The sequence below is a fragment of the Amblyomma maculatum genome, chromosome 11, assembly GCF_055883805.1.
Source record: "Amblyomma maculatum isolate TAMU_Amacu chromosome 11, ASM5588380v1, whole genome shotgun sequence".
Classification (NCBI taxonomy): domain Eukaryota; kingdom Metazoa; phylum Arthropoda; class Arachnida; order Ixodida; family Ixodidae; genus Amblyomma; species Amblyomma maculatum.
Genome location: NC_139354.1, coordinates 41,955,413 through 41,975,653, shown reverse-complemented (window position 1 = coordinate 41,975,653; position 20,241 = coordinate 41,955,413). Strand labels below are relative to the sequence as shown.

At 45.7% G+C, this 20,241-nt stretch overlaps 1 protein-coding gene across 1 annotated transcript in view; it reads left to right on the top strand.

The window, feature by feature from the left end:
* The first annotated feature begins 545 nt into the window (after nt 1-545).
* Nucleotides 546-20,241, top strand: part of LOC146173639 (excitatory amino acid transporter 2-like) — a 51,593-nt gene continuing 31,897 nt past the window's right edge. The window contains exons 1-2 of the mRNA XM_084583951.1: nt 546-625; nt 944-1,101. The gene's annotated coding sequence lies outside the window, so the exon portion shown is untranslated. The remainder of the gene's footprint in view (nt 626-943; nt 1,102-20,241) is intronic.

The following is a 20,241-nucleotide window of genomic DNA, read 5'->3' as shown; positions in this document are numbered from 1 at the left end:
CTTGTCAGTCATATCCAGAGTCTTTTAATACACATTTAGGCAATGGGACCAAAACATCAGTTCGAATAAACAGGAATTTCGTGTGAAGCGAGTAGTAAACAACTATATTTCATTGTGTCAACACCACCACACCTTCTACTCCTGAGTATGACGCTATGCTTCTTAAAATCCTGCTTCTGTTCAACTGTCCTCGTAGTTTGAACGAAGCTGTCCCCGAGCCTCTACTCGACGGTCGCACTGTAAATGAGCCAGAAAAGAGGCAAAGGGGAGTTCAAGACAATGGCAAACGAGCTTCTCGAGAACAAAGGAACAGAACTGGGGACAAGATGCACAGAATTCGTTCCAGGCGAACCTTGTCGGCGCAGGATTCGCCGCGTTCATCATCCCCGCGACAAGTGCTCCGTTAGTTTTCCTTCCACTTTTTAACTGCTCCTCACTCTAGCGGAACGGAGCTATGGACAAGACGAAGCTGCGGCCCTGAACGCAGTCAGGGGGCCACGGCTCCCTTCCCCACTATCTCTTTTCAAGTCTTTTAATATTCTTCAGCGCGTCCCCGGAACATCTCTCTTCTTTTCTTGGCTTGCTCCTCACTACGGTTCCCCGCTTACGGTGCACACACACACTCGTAAGTAGGCAGTGAGCATGGGCTGACTTGCTTGGCGGGCGGGAGAGATGCCTTGAAGCCCCGCGCGCTGCTCTGGCATATGCTCCCACCAATGGTCTACATCAGCGCCCTCGGCCGCCATTCTTTTCCCGGTCGCAAACATAAAAAAAAGCGCGGAGAAAGGGGGCCGCCCGCCGCATCTCGCATTCTCACCCCTTCTGCCTCCTTCTTTCTGCGCACTTCCTATCACTCGCACCCTCACCTAGCTTTCTTTCTGTTTTTGAAAACTTTCCTCCTCACTCAACAATCCTCCTTTCCACTTCGTTCTTTGGCGCGCAGCCGCGCGCGCTGCGTACGCCAAGGCCCCCCAACCCTGGCACCCAGCGACCACAGCCGGAGAAAGATTCGCGCTCTTGTGTTTTGGTTTGCTTGTGCCCGAAGGAGGTGAGATTTCCCGCCAGGCGTCGACGGCCCCGTACTACGTACGTACCGCCCCGGTAAGTGAGCCAGTCGAGTCACGCCTTATCTTCTCGGCTACTGCGAACAGCGAGAGAGGGTTATGGCCTTTTGGTGTCGAACTGTGCACCTGTTGACAGTTTCGGTTCGCCCTGCTGACGACTCAGTTTCGGTTACCGGTCGCCCGCAACCTGACGGGATGAACGGTGCAGCAAATTTCGTTTCGTTATGTTTATAAGGGTGGAAGCCACCGGGATGTATAATTCGTTTTTGTTATGTATACAACGGGAGCACGATGCCGGAACGTTAAACATGCCAGGGACAGACGTGACAATGCTGTGCTAACTATTTTGTCGTTCTTCACTGCTGTTTGGTGCTCGTAATGTACAGGTGCGAACATAAGTAAACGGAGCACGCTTTTCGGTTCAAATTAAAATCACGCGTTCTGTACTGGTCATATGAAAACAATATTTGTACAAGTGAAAGGGAGCTGGCGTCTATTACCGGTTCTCAGATACCACGACTGCCAGTTTTAAATATGCAACGCATGAAACATTTTAGAAGGAAAATTTGTGCTCCGTTTACTTTTGTATGCACCGGTACAGTCACTAGCTGGAATAGCACCGATTAGTGCTTTCAAGTTTGAAACTTTTTGCACCTGCGTTTAATGAGATTCCTACCCTAGGTAAGCGACATAGTATGCCATTACGGAAAAATCTCTTCTCTGAAGGTAAAGTTGGCAGTGGATTCTTAGACACGCAAGGAACATGTTATTCGGGAGAATATGTTCCCTAGAGTGTCATCTCTAGTCATGTTAGCCGCATGAAGCCATGCGCTTCGGTTCTGTGTTGTTTCGTCATGTTGTAATGCAAGTTACCATTGTCCACATGCGATCATGCTTATTTATACTGTGAGGGGGGGGGGGGGGTGCAATTAGGATGCAGTACAATATATGTGTTTTTACTTGCTAAGAACCGAAACGAGGGGCAGAATATTCGGCTTAGGTGTTTGATTCCTGGTAATTGTTGGGTTTTTACTTTTTTTTTATGTGTATTTCTCCGAGTGCTGCTCTCCTAATCCAGCGACCTCAAAATGGGAACGCTGAAGCGAAAGGGCAGCACTTTTGTTCGTTTCTTAACTCATTTGATTACTCTCGCGTGCGTGCGTGCGTGTGTGTTGGTTGGTTGGTCCATAGGAAGGGAAAGGCGCAGTATCTGTCACACTTGCTCTGTGGACACCTGAACCGCGCCGTAAGGGAAGGGATGAAGGTGGGAGTGAAAGTGGATAGAGAGAAAGGGGGGTCGTAGTGGAGGGCTACGGAGTAATTTCGACCACCTGGGGATCTTTAACGTGCGCTGACATCGCACAGCACACGGACGCCACTTCGTTTCGCCTCCATCGAAACGCAGCCGCCGAGGCCGGGATTCGATCCCGGGAACTCTGGCACAGTAGTCGGGCGTCTTACCACTGCACCACCCCGGCGGGGCTGTGTGTGTGTCCCTCTAGACGATTGCGGATTGCTAGCGCGTCCATGTCGAAATGGGACACATCCTAGCTGGTCACTTAGGCAAGCCTGGGAACGAGAAATATGTAATTTGTTAGCGTTTGTAAGCTGAGTTGCAACTGGGCGGTCTCAATAGCCGCTGTTGTCAACGTATCAAGAAACACGCCTTCTGTGCTTTTCTGTTTTCAATTCCCTGCGCACGCGAGTCAAAGGGTTGCCTTATAAAAGAGTTCAAGCTGAACCGCCTTGTATTATTACTGCTTTGCTTCATCATTCGTTCGGAGTATTCCCGACACTTGATCAAGAATTAGGCAATGTTTTTTCTCAAAGCATGTCACCACGAGCTAGCGTTGATGAAACGGTTGAGCCAAACGATTTGTATCCCTACCGCACCACATTATTACTTTTTTGCTGTTGTTGCTTAAAGTGTCTGTTCTCGCACTTGCCAAATGAGAAAAAAAAGAACGCCTTCCGGGGTCTTATTGTGACCCCGAGCTTCTAAAGCGTACTTCGGGGTGGTAGGAAAATTCAACTTGTACGTTACGTATAGAACGCCGCGGTTGTGCAGCGGTTAAGGCATCGACTTTTGCGCCCAAGGATGCGGCTTCGAATCCCGGCCGCAGCGGCTGCTTTTCAATACAGGCGGAAAGCAAGGTGTCCGAGTGCTGTGCGATGTCAGTGTACGTTAAGCACCCCAGACGGTCGAAACTTCCGGAGCCCTCCACTACGGCGTCTCTCATAGCCTGAGTCGCTTTGGGACGTTAAACCCATAAACCAAACCAAACATCACGTATATTACTCAACACTAAAACCTTCTGAGCCTGCATGCTGCCGCACTGCACTCAAACTTTCAACAGCAAAATTTCTGCGTCGTTTCCCATTCGTTTATTGGGCGGTTATCGCATTCCGTCTGTCTGGCATGCAGTGCGCACGTTTCCATCGCACTGATTTTCCGGCGTGCAATCGTCTGAGCGGTGGCCTCAAGACTTGATGAGATTTTTTATATCGGTTGTGGGGTCAAACAGAGTGTATTTGACATCCCCGCGTGCAGATACTACATGCGTTGCCAGTTGTAATGTTTACAATCTCCTCACCCTCTGAGATAAGGCTTAGAGAAGATCCATATGTAATAACACATTTGCTATTTGTGAAATTCCGCGTACTTAAATCGCTCAACAAGTAGTGTCAGTTTCCAAAAGATAACTGCTAGAACACGATGAAAAGCAATCTGGTTCTTTTTATAGGCTCCCTGAACATCTAACTTTAGGGCGATGTGCGCGCCAAAAGCGGCAGCGTCGTCATCTAGAGTGGGAATGCACCCCTACGAAGACATGCAAACAGAAGTCTTCAACGCTTTTGTTTATGATTGCTTGCTTGATTGGCTTATGAGATTTAACATCGCAAAGCTACTCAGTTAGGCTATGAGAGATGCCGTAGGGGAGGGCTCGGGAAATATGAGCCACCTGGAGTTCTTTAAGATGCAATGACATCGCACAACACACGGGAACCGTGATTTTCGTCTCCATTGAAAAGCGGCTGCCGCCGGCCCGGATTTGACCCCTCATCTTTAGGGACAGAAGTAGAGCGCCCTAAGCACTGCAATACCACGGCGGGCCATTTTTATGATTGCACAGGGAAAGTACAATGTCGGCCGTTCATGAAGAAAAGCACAGTATATATACTCTAAAACATACTGCAAAAGTTATGAAACCTCATTTCGAAGCCGATGTATGTTTTAAAACACCGCGATATCTGCATTGCTGGGCCACTGGCACCGTTCTGGAGCGTGACTCATAGAGACAAAACGTTCACTTTTTCACGTTTTACCGTGTAGGCAGCCATTCGTTCACATTTTGCGTGTAGACTTTGAAGATCACTGTGAGAAAATATGCGCAGGCAGCTATATCTTTAAAACAGCCTGATAAGTGTGTGCTATGGAGCAAGACATACCTGTAACGGATGTTCTATCAGCTAGTGTTTCTGGGAATGGCAAAGACTTCCCCCTGGAGTCCAATATGCTGTTACGTGGGCTCCTCTGGTTCATGGTACGCTCGTTGAACATGGGCAGTCCAGATTTTCTACGCGAAAGGCAGCTCTTGAACGGCATGACAAACGAACGAAAATAAATTGCGCACCGTATCAGACGACGGCGCAGACGGTACCACCGGCCGCTCAGGTTGCTCGCGGGCAGACGGCGGAAGCGGCCATAGGAAGCGGCCGAGTTGACGTCTGCGCCGTCGTCTGCACGGTGCGAGCCACCCACCACAAGCAACGGCCGCGTATCGTCTGCAAAGGTGCGCAGTTTGTCTTTGTCATGCCGTTTGAGAGCTGCTTTCCGCGTTGAGCGTATAGGCTCCCCAGTTTTAACTACCGTGCTATGAAGCAGTGTACTGCATCTAACAGTGTTGGACTCCAGGGGAAGGTTGCGCGATTTGGAAACACCATCTGGCAGAGCGCCCGTCAGGGGTATGCCTGGCTTTGCAACATACACTTTCAGTACCGTTTGCAAAATATAGATTATAAACGTCATTACACACCTTGTGACAGTGCTTTTCAAAGCATTTACTAACTGTGAACGGCTGCTTATATGAGTACACAATGAAACGAGGAAATGAAATTGTTCGGAAAATTTTGTTTGAATGAGAATCTGTATGCATTGCGCTCCTGTCCAATGCAGGCCGCCGGGTGACTACCACGCGCACGTATCGCTGTTAAAAAAAAATACAACGCCACCGAAATGAGGCTTCGTAATTTTTTCCATGTTTTAAGGTATACTGGTCGTTTCTAAGGGCCGATATCCTACTTGTGCTGTGAGGTAAGAAAAATGATCTTATGGCTTTTATGTACATGTATTCCTATGGGGCGCTTTCCCACTCTGGGCGCAGAAGTGGCCTCCAGGGGCGCTGAACGCAGCGCCGACCGTTGCGCGCAGCCATTACGGGGAGAAACAAACAAAAAAAAAAAAAAAAAAAACATAAGAAAAAAAAACCTGCACACACAAATTTTCTTTAAAATATATGATCTCTCACTGTTCAGGGAGCCACATGTTACACGAATCAGTGATTATTCAGAATCGGCGCTCGCCGTGTCCGAAGTCCATCTCCTTGAGACTTGGAGCCTGTTACTTTCCACTGGTTGTCAATTTTCAATATAGGGGGTATTCACGTGACGTCACAGCTGACGTCAGTATGCAGTCGACGCCATATTTGCGTCCTGTTCTGACTAGCACTAGTACGGGGCGGCGGTTAGCTTAGCTGTTCGCGCGCGTTCGTTTGCTCTGCCACTCTGCCTCATGTCAGCACCGTTGTTATGAAAACTCAGTCGGTATTATGAGTGACAGTTTGATTTATCGGCAAAGTGCGCGCGATGCGGACAGAGACCTGTACGAAACAAAACTGTGGTATCGACCCGTGTGCAGTCGATATGCGCAACTGCGCGGTAAGCGTCGGCCTGTGTCCACGCATAAATATGTGCTACATTCATATGCCTTGTCCTACGGACGAGCTTCGTCACAAGAACCCAATCGCAAGCCTACTGACCACTCGAAGAACGCAACTACGGTACAAGCGGCTGGGTTAAGAGCCGCGGTTGAAGCAGACGAACTCGCTCTTTGTGCAATTACGTGCGTGCCGTCCAACGTTTACACCAACTAAACCGCTGAGCGTTTGTAGCTGATATTCTGCATAGAAATGGCATTTGGTAGTCAGTATCTTTTATACTAAACTTGTTTCGTGTACTTGCCTCAATCGATCAGAAGAAGTCACATGTTTGCATCGTCTGTGGCGGTAAGGAAGCAAAAGAAACCGCTGCCACAGGCCACAGCGATGACACCGGTGGCGCCACCTCGTTGCCTTACGGGCTCGAAATAACTTTTTGCAACAAAACTCTTTAAATACAGCGCAGTTTTGGCCAAGCTAAGCTTGATTTGTTATTAGAGATAAATAAGTTTGTAAAGTTCTTCAAACCTTCTGCAAAACAACTTTGCCCGCCTACGTTCCTTCGCCGAATCTGCATGCGGTCTGCTTTGATTAGCAGCCGACACAGACGATGCGAACATCCGACTTCTTTTGATCGAATGAGGCAAGTACGACAAACACAAAGTTTAGCGAGCCCTCTATGAAGGATTTTATTGCAGCAAAACACGACGAGGAGGTGTTGGCGGCGCGCTGCATGCATGCGCATGACTGGAAGCGATACCGCGCTGCTCTTTTAGCGGGAATGTGTCTTCCGAGTGCGTAAAGGACAGTCGTGCACGGATAGTGACAAGAGCTCCTGGCTGCTAAGGCACATCCGGAAGATTCCAGTCCAGCCCATTTTGACATACATTTCTCATATTCTATGATACTTGTGCGGTTGAGCCGTGCCAGCCATACGTGACGTCGCGTCTCGGTGAGGTATCTCGTTCGAGTGGAGTTGTTCGTGTGTACTTCCGGAACCTTAAAATGCCGAGGTCGTTCGCGCAGCTCTTCAGCTTCCGTTGTTTACACTGTGCACGCATCTATTACAGTCTACGATAGCTCAGTAAACAACATATAGCTGCGGATGCCACTGCTTGTAGAACCGCACGACAGCACTTGATACGTACGTTCGCCCTGTTTGTTCCGTGGACACAAAAATGGCCGACTGTGCCTCAATTACCCACAATGCAGCGCGTCACTGAATACCCCCTATACTGTAGATTTCTGCTACTGCCCCCTTTGTGACTCTTTACGTCGTGAATTTTGATTACTTTTTTATTCTTACATTTTACAGGGTGTCTCGTATCTCATCATATGAGATATCACTATATCTCATACATATAGATATAGTGATGGCCTGCAATTAAAAGGAGACACGGGTGATTTTCATAAATTGCCAGTTTCTCAGGGATTAAATTCCCCTGATGTTCGACTCTGGACAATCAGTTTATCAACAGAATTTACCACCTTTGACGGGCATCAAGCCCACTTTACGAGGGCGATTTTGCACTTCGCTTAATAATGTTTTTTAACTCGACCGTGACGGTTGCAATTGGACTCGCGAAGATCTGTTTTGCAATCGAAAGACATAGCCATCCACCACAGCGGGTTTAGGAAAGGAAACAAGAAATCCGTGTTTCAGGTTCACTCGATTTTCGAGAGCAATCCTTCATACAGGGGGGAGACATGGCCAAGTGGTAACGCGGAAACGAGTCAGTAAACTTTGAGCTTTTTGTAGCAGACCTGAATGCGGTGGGTAATTTGTACTGTCACGGCGATCGGGTCACGACGGAAGCTGTGGAAGCGGCTGTGATTGCGCAAACTATACCTCCAGCTATGTAAACGTGAGGCTTCCGTTATATTAATCGAGCTAAAATCCAGAACGTTTAACCTCACTAGAGCGCTAGCTCACAAACATATAATAGCTGTAATATATTTCTTGTATTTCTTAGAAAAAGGGTGCCATATAATTTCAGGGGACGGCTTAAAAGTAATGCACCGAATTGTATCCTCGATTATTGTTTATTCAAAATTTATTAAAGTCACGAAGAGTCTACAGCAGCGTATCTCCAGGGCCTACATTAAATTTTATCTTAGCGACCCGAAAAGTTGTAAATCATATACTGTGCCAACTCAGTACTCTAATGAGGCTGGGTCAATAGAGGGAAGCAGATTTTGGCACTCGCTTTCTTTTTTTAGTTTCCTGGCCGGTGCGAGGGCGATTGTTGTCGCCTACGCTGGTGCATGAGACGTGGCTACACACACACAAAAAAAAAAAAAGGCTAGTACAAAGAAGTCATGCATGCCTGTTCGTCATTGACTCAAAGCTTTGCATTTTGACGGAGATTTTACAGGTCTACCAGATATGCAGCTGTATTATTCGTGAATATCATCAATTTTGGTGAAACAGTGAGAGAAATTTGAGAATTAGTTTTTCGGCGTGTCCCTCCCGTTTTTGGCGGCCAAGAAACATTGTCTTCGTATATCTGTTGTCCTTAGACAAAGAAAGTCTTCGTAGCGTAAAACCACAGCCCACTTGTCTTGTTTAGCAAGCTTGTCTACATGCTTGAAAAAAAAAAAAAAAAAAAAAGGAAACAAGAAAAGTGTTCCTTCGTAAGCAGTCAGTCAGTGACTCAACAAATTAGTCATCCAGTCATTCATTCACTGATCATGACTCAGAGGGAATACAGAGCGAAATGAAAAAAAAAAAGCAGGCTAAATTGCGTTTATGTATTTCGGGCCTTCATATCTCCACGATTCAGCTCAGAAATGTCCTCGCAGCCTGCTCGAAGGAAAAACGACTCGCAGAGAAGCAATACGACTCGCATCCTTTGTTGCACTCGGCTATATTTTCTTTTTCTTTTTTTACTTTTCTCTCGCGTGAGCCCAGTTTAGGCGTATCAAGTTCGCCGAGTGTAAAGCACCCCTGAAAGATACAGCTCGACAGACGTCCCCGTGTGCGCTTGACCTTTGCAGGGAGGAACGTGAACCTCTTGATCCCGATACGAGAGTCCCAGTGACCGCCACAAGATGTACGCACGCCGACTTAGCCTCTGCACGATACGCGATGCCCGGGCAGACGAACGCTGTGCTTGAAGCTCTGATGGCCTCTTGCTGCATTGTCCTCGTGGGTTTTTCGCGCTGAGTAGACGTTGACAGACAAGAAACGCGAAGCAGAGCAAAGCACAAGTGGCCACAAAAAGAGAAGACCTTCAAAAGGATTCAATAGGCCGACAAACGCCTGTGACACCGCAAATATTTACTGTAATTTCACAATGAACATACACCACGTTTTTAAGGCGAAAGCCTTTAATGGTTCATGCTGTTGGTGACAAAATGTGTCCCGCTTTTGAGGCGGCTCTGATTGGCCGAGGCAGGATGACGTCATAGAGGTCTCGACCAATCACACAGCACCAGCGCAGTTTGCGCGAATGCGTGCCTTATATGGCCATAAGTCAATCAATGATAAATTACTATTTATTAACTAATTAATGTATTATTCATTAATTAATGAATAAATAGGCAATTGGTTATTTAATGCCCCATCAATTAAGTAATTATTCAATTGCCTACTTAATGGCTAAATAAACAATTAAATAATTGCTGATTAGTGCCAGTTGCGTAGCAGAATGCGGCACTCAGGCTTTCGCCTTTCACTACTGTAGTCGCTAAAGTCCCTTGTAATTTTTTTATTGTAACTTCGCAATGAACATACACCACGTTTTTTACTTCAAGAGGGCTTGCGTACAAAACCGATGCTCCCTCGGCTGCAAAATCCTATCTGATTTGGCTATCTCTGCTGTACTGAAAGGATTTGTCCCATACAGGAAGGTTGCGATGGTCAAATGAATCAAATTGGCATAGAACTTATATAATTGAAGAGGCCTTTGGCTTGTAGTGGGTACAGCCAGGCTCATGATGATGATTACTGCCATTAAGATGGCGCTTAAGCCGCGTTACATCACGCAGACACACCTTGTGATGTGTGCGTGTGCGTGCGTGCGTGTGTGTGTGTGTGTGTGTGTGTGTGTGTGTGTGTGTGTGTGTGTGTGTGTGTGTGTGTGTGTGTGTGTGTGTGTGTGTGTGTGTGTGTGTGTGTGTGTGTGTGTGTGTGTGTGTGTGTGTGTGTGTGTGTGTGTGTGTGTGTGTGTGTGTGTGTGTGTGTGTGCGTGCGTGCGTGCGTGTGTGTTTGCGTAATGTGCTAAACTGAATACAGGCGTACTAAATGAAATACGGTTGCTGCTGCCCCTAAACAGACAGCGTCTGGAAGAGGAGGAGGTCGGCGTTGCTTCCTTCTTGGAAGCGCAGCCGGCATTCTTGAAACAACACTCTGTTACCGCCTGTGATTGACTCGTCCCGTCAGCGCCCCCTTCTTCTTACCACCACTTTGTTCGCGTTGCCTTGAGCTGCATACAGATCGCGGCTGACCCGTCTTGCTGACGCTACAGTTCTCTTCCCAGCGAGCTCTTCTCATCAGTCCGGTGCGGTTGATAGATGCATACTTAGCTGCTGAGCTCATCAATCAATGTTCCGATGATGGGCAGTCCCGTACGGTGCGAGATTAGCCGGCGAAGGAAATATTTTGCATCGATAAATTTTCCCCTCAGCAAACTTTCTAGTCACCGATGACGGTATTGTGTCTGTGCGTGATTAATTTTTGTTTACTGTTTACATATCTACTTTATTTTCAAGTACCGGTTTGTATGGCGGAGAGTGGAAAGATTAAAAAAATTGTGCAGAGGAGCTAGTGCAAAGTATAATAATTATCCATAAGAGACGATGCGAATAATCTCGCAAAAGTCTTACAAAAACTGGCAAAACAAAAAAGTAGAAAAGCGATAAAAAAAAGAACTTCAGGGAGAATGTCATGATTCAAAATGTCATAAAAAGATTCCTGAATCTAAATAATTTACGGCCTAATATGCTGATTAACCATGCTGATAGTAATTCACGATATGTTGTTGTTGTTGTTGTTTTTTCAGAATAAATGAGTCGAAACGTGTGATAGTCGTACAGTAAGACATGTGAATTTACTGAAAAAGCATTGTTCGCTAGAAAGTCATCAGGCCTCTCATTATCAAATTAAACTTTTTCACTTGTATATGCAAACGCTATAAAAAGAATAACCTCGGGCACTTTTACGCGTCCTGAAAACTTTGATGGTCTAATACTGAACAAATAAAACATACCTTCGCGTCTGCATTTTTCCAGCAAAATACCAACATTTGCCAGCCAGCATCACAATTTGGTTAGCGCTTGCTGAAATCTGTGAAATCAGTAGTCCTCAAGTAGGAGCAATTAATATCTCGTTCATTTTATGGAGCTTGGACGATTTTATATGGAACACAAATAAGGAGCTCATAAAACTTGACCGCCTGGTGAAAGTAAAAAAAGGAAAAAAATATTTGTATTCGGCTACTGCCTCAATCTTTTCCCCCTCAACATTGCTCAGGAAGTGACGGACAAGTTCTTAAATGCAAGCTGGAAGTTAAACTTAAAGCAACATATTCGCGCTTCCTTTTATTAAGGCAGAAGCCTTTCTTGGCTCATGAGCGGCGTCCACAGGAACGTCTCAAACGAGACAGATCTATAGCCAATCCAACAGTAGCTACATACTAAGCTAACATTGGTTATATTGGGTAAAGTGTCTAAACATTGGCTATTAAATAGTCAAAAGCCGGATGGGAATCCGGAAAGATAGAAGGTCAATCCAGAAGTCTAGAATCTAATCCACTAGCCACTTAACAAGCCAATAATGAATTCAATGGTTACAGTAAAATATGATAGAAATTATAGAAATAAATTCGATAAAACACTTTAAATATGATAAAGATGTACATTATGAAGTATTAAAAATAAATAAAAAAGAATAAAGGTCGAATAAAATAGAATTAAAATGCTTTCGCCTTACTGCATCTTAGCAGCCTTAAGTGCCCTCTAGAATGTTTGCCACACAGCTTGACTCCAATAAGTCCAGCTTTCTGGAAAATATTTTAGTCACGATGTAATAATAATAATAATAATAATAATAATAATAATAATAATAATAATAATAATAATAATAATAATAATAATAATAATAATAATAACATCAATTTCTGCCAACTGGGCCTTTTTCACTTACACTGTGAATCCCCACATCTGATACCACACAGCACACGGGCGGGTAGGTTTTCGCCCCCATCGAAAAACGGCCGCCGGGGCCGGGATTTGATCCCGCAACCTTGGGCACAATAATCGAGAGCCTTAACCACTGCGCCACCCTGGCGGGGCACATTAGGGAAATGAAAGCAGAAGTCTCAAATTTCGGTGGACACCTGAACCGTGCCGTATGAGAAAGGAGGCAGGTGGGAGTCAAGGAAGAAAGAAATATGTGCTGTAAGGAAGACCTTGCAAGTACTTCCGAGCACCTGTGGTTCTTTAACGTCCCAGCGACTAATCACGTCACAGCACATGTACGTACGGAGGAGTGAATGTACCGCTGCGCGAGCGAACGCGAAAGGCGGCTCAGTGCAGCGTTTCTGCCAATATATTTGACGAGATGAGGCAGTTACGAACGCTCTGACTCTGCGGCCTTCTTTTCATGGCTACGAAAAAGCTGTCGTTGAATATAATTTACCGCAGAAGGAGTTCCTCACTCAGGTGTCGCTACAAAGAAAAAAAGCCAGCTCCGGTCATTCACACCACTCGCGTCAGCGAACAGAAAGTATACACAGCGCACTGTATACACTCGTCAGGGTTTCGAGGCACGTCACGTCTCGGCTTCGCTTCAACGTGACACGCCTCTAACAGCGGGTCCCGCGTTCTTCTTCGTGACCCGCTATTTTCCTTTCTTCGAAGGACGGCCTTCAGTCATTTCCACTTCCGTTGCGTGTCCCCAAGTCGGCGCAGCAAGTATATAATGAGCGACGAGAGCGGCTCAAGGAGGTCGGCGCGTCGTGCAAAGGATCCGTTTCACGCGCTGCTGCTCGTAATTGGCTTTACGAGGACTCCCCCCAGCGAACAAGCCCCGTCATTTGGGTTCCTATGGAGCTCCCAGGCTCAGCAGTGTCCTCCTCCGAATGCTAATTAGAAGTCGCCTCTGGCCGTAGGGGGTCGCTCGTGTCTGTGTTCTCAAGAAACCCGCGCGTCTGCACGAGAGACTCTTTAACGGGATTCCAAATAACGTTTCCCTGTAGAGCGAGACTTCTAGGGCGTGACTGCTTAGTAAATTAAGTCTGGCGTAGGTTATTCTAGGTTTTGACCAAGATGGAAGTGAGCAAATAAAGGTGGCTTTCCTAGGCACTTTCTGGCGCCTCAAGCAAACTACTGTATACTGTACCATAGTGTATATATTTCTTTTATTTTTACCTACCCTTTTCTTTCTCCCTATCGCTCACCTTTTTGATTTCCTCTACCTCTTCCTCGCTATCCCTTTCAATCAATCAGTCAATCATTTATTTCAATAAAATATACAAATTGCAAAAAATGTTGGGCCAATAGCCGAAGCTAGTTTAGGCCCATACATACATACATACATACATACATACATACATACATACATACATACATACATACATACATACATACATACATACATACATACATACATACATACATACATACATACATGCATGCATGCATGCATGCATGCATGCATACATACATACATACATACATACATACATACATACATACATACATACATACATACATACATACATACATACATACATACATACATACATACATACATACATACATACATACATACATACATACATACATACATACATACATACATACATACATACATACATACATACATACATACATACATACATACATACATACATACACAGCAGTGGAGACACGCTGAAGGACGTGTAACAAATGTGTTCAAGCTTATACACACGCAAACATAACTATCAATGAGCACACAAAGTAAACCATAAAAAAATACATAACAGCAAAGAAATGAAAACAGGCATGCACATACACAAATAATTACAGGCGACTTGCATAATTGAGAGATCATGGAATGCAGTTCCCTATCTGAAGAAAATGAATACAACCAAGACATACACATTTGATAGCGCCGCCCCAGTTCAGGTGCTTCAGATATCAGATAGCAGATACCGGGGCTGGCAAACATCTTTTCTCTCCATTTGTATATACAATAAATAACCACTACCACCACCACCACCACTTTCTGGCCTGGAACATATCTGTTTCCAGTTAGTAAGGAGCAAAGAACATCCGCGCTTGACTTTTTCCTTTCAAGCCTGGATGATTCGTTAGTAACAAAGTCCATTATATTTTCCTTGGCAAAAAGCGATAAAGGGCTGTGAATGAATAGAAATGTTCGCCGCGCATGAATTTTCCGGTCAAGCCTCAGCGATTCGTCATTAAAGTTCATCATTATTTTCTCTCAACAAAACGCCACAAACGACTTGGAGCGAGTTAAGATGGTCGCATTTCCGCACGTCAGCTCGCAAAACGACGACGTGGTCCTCTAAGAGGGCTTTGGTGCGTAGCGGCTCCTTTCATGTTTTAGTGGACAATATTCACGTCCTTCCTTCCTATCTCCCTTTCTTCTTCCATCCAGTAAAATGGGAAAAACAGGCGTAGCGGAACTGGAAACCTAGCTTCTATACTAGTTGGGTTGCGCATTGCTTTTCAAACGTTTCTTGGCCACTTAAGCAATAAACGACGTAACAGAACCAGCAAGTAAAACTTTGCACAGGCTCGCGCCGCTTGGAAGCCCTTTGCCTCTGGCTTGGGCCGTGTCAGAGAATACTTACCCGGGCGAGGAAGGGCCGGGTTATTCGATCCTGATTACAAGCAAATTCAGGGAAAGAGCGAATATGGCCATGATATGTTACGCGTTTCGAATGCACAGTAGAAGGTGCTGTCTGCGTCCCATGGGAAAAAGCGTCCGAGTTCTGACTCGGCATCGAACTCTGCTTATCCACGTGTATTCGCCGTGAACGGACCTTTGCTACCCATCAATAGAGAGATTTAGCTTACCGTGATCCGCCACCGTGACTCTCTACCGCGCATGTGCGGGGCGCTCAAGCTGATTGGTCCCGACGCGGCAGGTCTGTGTGCCGACATCCAGTATGTGGCGCCATCTATCGGCGTCAAGGGGGGTCTGGGCATGCTCAGTGGAACACGCGGTGGCGGATCACGGTAGCGGATCGCGGAAAGCTAAAACTCTCTAATAAATAAACAGGACAGCCGCTTGTGGGCTATTGATTTCCGGCTTTCTCGTCTGCAGCTTCGGTAACACCGGCGCAGATGCTTATGTATAGTGTTTCGAGATTCGCGCCACGCTGTCTCCTCTCATGCGTCTCTCTTGTGACTTGTTCCTATTCTCGATGGGAGCAGGACGTAGTGCGCCTAGTCAAAACATCCGCTGTGCTTGAGTTGCCTCTTCTTTCTTTGTCTAGACATTGCAACGGCGACGCCTTGTCACATGACACACGAAAGGCACACGGTGAGCTAGACGAGTCAACGCCATGGATGAGCTCACGGAGTACTCGGCCGCAGAATCAGCCCGTTGCACAGAATATTGAGATGCCGCAGTTTTGGTGAAGGAATGAGACCGCGTATCCGCAACTTGCAGTTCCTTTAATAAACTATTATTTATTCCAGCCGCCAGTTAGAGCATCGAAAGAAACTTTAGCCCAGGCGGATTCATAATGCAGGCTCACCGCACATGCCCAATTCTTCTTCAATGAGTAACTTGTTGCATTTTACTTAGATTGCTACTTCTGAGCATTCGATGTGACTGTATATATTCAGTGAAATCATCGTCATTGTTATCATCATCATCGCTAGAGTGATAACACCCACTGCCATGCAAAGGCCCAGTTATCAAGGTCCAGCGCCAGCTGCGCCCACCTGATCCCGCAAACGCGCAAACTTTCTAATTTCATCCCCCCACCTATCACTCCGCCGCCTCTTGCCACGATTGATTGCCTTAGAATCCAGCCTGTTACCCTTGGGGATGATCAGTTATCTTCCTTGCGTCATACATGACCTGTCTATGCCCATTTCGTCTTTATTTCTACTAGAACGTCAATAATTCGGGTTTGTTCCCTTGCCCACTCGACATGCTTTCTCTGTTTTAACATAACACCTATCGTTTTTAGTTTGTTTTTTTTTTCGCAGCTCTCAGCGAAGTCCTGAATTTAAGTTTCGTTATCTAGCCACTACGTTCTTGCACTGCAGTTGAGTACCGATAAGATATAGTTTATATGTATTATAGTTTCCTCCTGAGGAATACTTGTAGAATGTCATTCATCATCTGATGGTACTCGACGAATGCTCTCCAGCTCATCTGATAATTTTAATTATTTTTGTTTCATGGTCCGGATCTGCGGCTACTACCGACTAACTATTGAAAACTGCTGTTCCTTTTCCAGGCTTTCTAACATTACTTCAGTACTCCGCATATTAGTTTAGGCCTACCATTCTGATTTGCTTTATGTAATTAATCATTTATAATTCGTCACCTAAGCTACTCAGCAAATCAACGTCATCAGCGAATCTCAGATTACTGAGGTGTTCTCCATTAACCCTTAACCCTATTTTTCGAATTCAGCCCTCTGAAAACTATTTATAAGCGTGCAGTGAATAGTACAGGAGTGATCGCATATTTCTGCCTAACACCGTTCCTTGTCATAGTTTTATCACTTCTTGATGGAGAACTAAGGCTGGTGCCACGAAATCCTTTATTAATACACCAATTCCACCCCCCCCCCCAAAAAAAAAAAACTATATATATATATATATATATATATATATATATACATATATATTAACCTTATTATTAAGAATTTCTTTCGTTCTGTATTGTCAGTTTAATTTCAATTCTAGAAGGTCGAGCCGGGTCTGGCTTCCTGCCTGTAGTATATATATATATATATATATATATATATTCCTATAGCGCGGAGGTAAGGCCGTGATATTTTGAGCAATTCTCGTCGGATAGCGACGGTAGAAGCCGTCCTAGTTCGTACATTATGTTCCTAGCATCATTCGCTTACCGCTGTTGCAATTATGTATTCATACACTTTTCTAGTACAATCACAGGTTCATCAAAAGCGGTTTTGTGACTCGTTTGACGAGCAAACCAACAAATCAGAATAAGCTTCTCTACTTTACCCACGTAAAGACGACAACAGCCACCTCCTCTTTTCGCGTGCTCATTCTTAATCGCATTACTGACGACGCGCTGCAAGTTCAACACTTTCAGAATTACAGTCACTTCCGCTGGGCAATCGAGCGAAATAAACAAAAACGCCCTATAGGGTCTCTACGTGGCATACGGATTGTTCTCGCACAGTTACCGCCTTTACTGCTCGATCACGTTCCACATGGCACTCGCGGTAATGCAGGACGTTATATATCCGTAGTTTTGTACGAGCGTGGTGGCGCTGGTGAACACTCAAGACCAGGCTGTCCGAAGTATAAATATTCGCCGTCACTATTAGTCACTTGGTAGAGCACAAAATATACTTGGAACGCGTGTATGTAGCCAAATTTAGGCTACTGAAACTTGTCAATAGAATCAAGACAAGAGTAAATACAAAATGTATTTATGTCCGTAGCCCGAAGGTAATACAGAGTGGAGTGGGGAACATATATTGCTCAGCATACAGTGCAGCAAAGAAAATATATCTAAGAAGGTGTGTGGCATCAAAAAGCAAACAGCAAGAAAACGCAGCAAAACAAGCATGGTAAAAACACATTTATGGCGGGAACAGTAGTCCTTCAAATTCTGACGCTTAAACTTTTGTAATTTGACTGAAGATAAAGCGCACGGGAAGACACACCGTGCGCTTTATCTTCAGTCAAATTACAATGCACCATCTAGCCCAACTTCAAGTTTTGTTAAACTTTTGCTTAAGAACAGAGGCGATAGCGCATTTAACGCTGCCTTTTTATTCCGCGAGTTTTCGGCATTAACTGGCACAGTTTGGAAACATCTTGAACGTCACTGGTTGGTTTGGTCTTGGGGGAAACGAATACCGTGTATCAGCCTCACTTCTCGGCGGACACATTTACTCCTACAATGAAAGGCATACAATTGGAGGTACACCCTTTGTCGAAAATAAACGGCCCAAGGGGTTTTCTTCAAAGCCCCGTAACGGGACTCGTATCACAACTCTGGCGTTCGTAATCTCGAAGATGACAAAACTCATCCTCATTCTGCTCCAGCTTGCATTCATATTCCAGTATTGCTACCAGAAACCGCATTACAGGGCTAAGAAGCGAAACCGTTTGGCTGTATATTTTTGACAAAGACTGTACATATTTCGTCACTTCGCCCCGCCATGGTGGTGCAGAGTTCAGGGCGTTTGAATGCTGTGTCCAAGCACGCGGGATGGAATGCAGGCTGCGGCGGCTGCTTTTCGATCTAGGATAAAAGTAAGGTGTCCGTGTGCTGTTCTGCGATGTCAGTGCATGTTAAAGAAGCCCAGGAGGTTGAAATTTCTGGAGCCCTGCACTGCGGCGTCTCTCACAGCCCGGGTTATTTTGGGACGTTAAACCCCATAAACCAAACCAAACCATACGTCGTCGGTTCTAATCCATATCATATGAACCTCCAACTTGACCAGCAGATGAATACTAAATGGGAACCCTGGACGCTACACACAAACACACGCAACAAAAACGGTTGCATCACAATTTTGATTAAAAAATTACATTTGTATTTTTTCCGACACGTTTCTTTTTTTTCCAATTCTTGGTTAGGCGACGGCGACGCCGTTTCGACCCAGCGAGCTGTATACTCATCACGTAAAAGAATTGAAGTCATTAATGTCAGCTTCATTAATGAGAAGGTGGTTCCAAATCGCGAAAGTGCTGGGGACCGAGAACCTCAGTGCACGAACCTCAGTGCACGAGAACCTCAGTGCACGACGACCTCAGTGCACGAGAACCTCAGTGCACGAGAACCTCAGTGCACGAGAACCTCAGTGCACGAACCTCAGTGCACGAGAACCTCAGTGCACGAGAACCTCAGTGCACGAGAACCTCAGTGCACGAGAACCTCAGTGCACGAGAACCTCAGTGCACCAGAACCCAGTGCACGAACCTCAGTGCACCAGAACCTCAGTGCGATAGAAAGGAACGTGGGGAAATATTTTGGGGTGGTTGAGAGCTGACTCTTAAGGAGCCTGCAACATAAGCCAGAACTTTTGCTATGGTACGCACTCTGTGTATTACGGCGGTTTTGTTAGTTGGCGCCGCCGCTACAGCCCTACCAGTTCGTCCATCCGTCTACAAAAGCCGTGGGTACGGATCCCAATGGCAACATGTGGTTTTCTTCTGCTTTTCTTTCAGCGACAGAAACTCCACCAACTTCCCGTTGGTCAGCACCACAAACATTTATAAACTGCATTTTACTTCGCTTCGTTCTCGCTTCGCTGCCTGCATAGAAATTTGATCCTATTTCGAGCAAACATCACACTAAGCTTTCGAATAGTTCCTACAAACAACCAAATCTGCTTTGATTAGCATGCAGGTTTAGGGAGTAACCTGGCACTAGCTAATCCTGGCTCAGAAGTGCGAAAACACGACAAATATTACGTGACAAAGCCACAAGCAAACATATTGCACAAATACACCAGCTACACACAGTACAAAAACTTCGTGGACATTTGCGGTCGGCTTCTAAAGCTACGACGCGACAGCATTACTGACTCTCGTCGACGCTTCCCATTGCGGACGCTCGTTCTCAAACACACACGTTCCAGCTCGCTTGATCACTAATCCCTTAATTAGTACCCTGTGTTACGTCACACATACTCACTAGCATATAGTCGTAGGTTATATTAGGTGAAAAACCAACCGAATAAAACCGCGCTTTAACCAAAGCGCGCAAGCTTACATGCATGGCCTATGAGTAGTATGCATGCCCCGGGATATAAAGGTCCCGGGTTCGATTCCTTCACGATCGGAAACGATCTCCTGCCAATTAGAGCACGACACATGCTCTTGTCACGTCACACGACACGCCGACCAATGAGCGTCTGGCAATGTCACCCGTATGCGCTGCGTTGATTATTTTGTCGTCTTTAAATTTCTGTCCAGTTCCAGGTAACCGCCCCCTTCACTTTTCCGGTAATTTCGGCCTGTGAGAAGGAAGGGGGGGGGGGGGGGGGGTGCGCTTGCTTGGAATTATACGGTAATTCTGAAGCGTTAAAAGCACGTGACAAAGAACATAC